We start from the raw sequence: 2,702 nt of genomic DNA, 5'->3' as shown, positions 1-2,702 counted from the left end.
TATATATATATATATCCATTGAATACATGATTTAGACCCGATTAGCTAAATCTGTCAGACTAATGCGCTCTTGCATCCTAACGCGTTTAAAACGTTAATGTGTATAATAATGGTATCTGTGCATCGTGACCGTGGCTGTGTCTTAAAACCTAGATAGGCATCTTAAAGTCCTGCGTTCACATGGAGCACCGACGTCGTTTGGAACCCTGCGCTCCGTTCCATTCCGAACGCGTCCTGTGCTCGCGGCCCATGTGGCAAGCCGTTTATGTAGTGAGCTCGCTAGGATTAGAGACACGGCCCGCGCTGGTTCGCTCCTGCTAAAGCTAGCGCTCTTGTAGCTTCGTAAACACGCATAACTCCCAATATTTACGTTACTTCCGTGTCTCCGGTCCTGTATGAGCTCGTGTGTGTGTGTGTGTCTTTCTCGGGGTTGTAGTTAATTCGCTGTTGTTTACCGCGCAGGAATGGAAAGAATTACGCGTGTGTGTGTGTGTGTGTGTGTGTGTGTGTGTGTGTGTGTGTGTGAGAGAGTGTGTGAGTGAAGGCCACACAGGGGGCCTTGTCACAAACACTTCAACCCTGCTGCTCTGCTTCATAACACATTATTATGAAACCTAAATGGATCAAATTGAGTGCATATAGCTTTATTTAAGAATTTATATGGCCACTGTGTGCTGAATGTATATTTAGGATAAATGAATGAGGATAACATCTAAGCATCTCTTCATTCATTCCCATGACTGCATTATCATGTTCATATTCAGGCCAAAAAAAATCATATTTACTACTTGATGACTTAGTATTAGACACCATTGTCATTTGAAAGAAATTGGTTTATGAGGATTTAACAATAATAATAATAATAATTGTACAGTGGCTCCAAAATGTATTGCTCTACATATCATATATACAGTAGAAATCAGTGATTTGGACGCTTAATTTAAACATATATGTTTTACATTCATTGCATTAGATGCATTCATTACAAAATATTAAACCAAGTATAATTTATACGTAATCACATTCAGACAGTGAGTCTAAATACTTTGTGAGGCCGTGTATATGGAAGGAAACTGTGGTTTAAATAACATTTGTGTCTTTATTTATGCTTGCAGTTTTATTAATCTTGTGTCAGAACTATTAGACTGACATTTATTGTCATGAATCCCTGGACATTATTTTGATCTTTGGTTATGAATAGGTGTTTGTGGTAAGGCAGTGTAGCAGAGAAACAGGTTAACGGTGAATGTCCATCTCTCTTGATTATATTGTGAAGAGAATCGTAAAGCTCTCTGAAGGTTTATAAAGGTTATCAGAAAGTGCATCGCATCTAGAGAAAGCATGTGTACTATGAAGGCAGGGAACATGAGTGATGTTTCATCATGACTTTTCATGATTTATTGTGACATAACTTCTGAAAAACTTATGAATTGACTAACTTCACAACATTAATTGGCACATGTTTGTGAGTGCAATATGAGTAATATAATAAGTTTTACCGCTTCATTATTCGTGTTTTTGCATGTTTTAGGTTTTTTCCTGGCTGATGACCGTTTATCTGTCTGTTAGTATTCGTACGTTCTCATCATTACAGAAATATGTTTAAGAAATTCAGGAAGCACATCTAATGGTTTTTTTAAATGTTTGCTTTGCCTTCATTCTCCTTTGTTAACCTTAATATGCCAAGAAAGCAATCTTTCTCTTTTGAGTTCCTTTGGTTTAGACATTTTTGTTTCTAATTTTAAAAGGAGACAGGCACTGGGAACAAACAAAACATATTTTCCTCTGCCATTTAGGTTTGAATTTCAGTTTGAAGTTCTCTCTGCATTTTACTGCAGTGCGCAAAACACCTTTATTTGCTTATTAAAGTATTTTTTAAGTAATAAAAATATTATAATATTTATTATGTAATTATTGTTTTTATTAAACCAAGTAGGGATGTAACGATTAACAGGGTTTCCGCGGGTCTTAAAAAAGTCTTTAAAAGTCTTACATTTAGTTGTATCAAATTTAAGGCCTTAAAAAGACTTAAATTGTACAAGAAAGTCTTAATTATGATTTCAAGAGGTCTTAAATTTGGGGACGGAAAGACCAGAATTGCGATATGGCTGAATGTGACGATTAAACTTCAAAAGGCTATGATTTCATGAAATGAACATGAGCGCTGCACGTTCAAAGTCCGGCGCTGCACTGCTTTGTGTTCTACTGTTACTGGGGAAACTACGGTGGCCGAGAAGTGTAAAACAAATCACAATTCTGAAAACAAAATAACAAATTACAAACGCAAATGCAAGTCTAAAAAACAAAATAACAATTCAGAAAACACAACAACAATTCAGAAAACATTATAACAAGTCAGAAAACACAACAACAAATCAGACAAACCGGAAGAGGTAGGTATAGTTTGAGACAGCGCCATTGGTTTGGGATTACTCACCGCTGACTGGATGAGACATCTGTCAATCAACGTATACATGAAGAACTAGCCGAAGAACAGCAGAGTCGTGGTAGAAAGTTTGGAGATGGTATTAAAGTAGCTCAGTTTAAATGTATTGTATGAATTGCCCTTACTATGGAATAAAAAATATGGATATGTATATTTACATTTAGTTAAAAGTGGCTGTAAAACATCAGCTCCAGTCAAAACCACCATCGAATGTTTGTAATAACTTCCGATTGCCATCTAACAGGGCCGGATTTAC

Source organism: Sinocyclocheilus grahami, unplaced genomic scaffold, assembly GCF_001515645.1.
Source record: "Sinocyclocheilus grahami isolate Dianchi unplaced genomic scaffold, SAMN03320097.WGS_v1.1 scaffold1231.1, whole genome shotgun sequence".
In the NCBI taxonomy this organism is placed as follows: domain Eukaryota; kingdom Metazoa; phylum Chordata; class Actinopteri; order Cypriniformes; family Cyprinidae; genus Sinocyclocheilus; species Sinocyclocheilus grahami.
Note: the sequence above shows the minus strand (reverse complement) of the source record.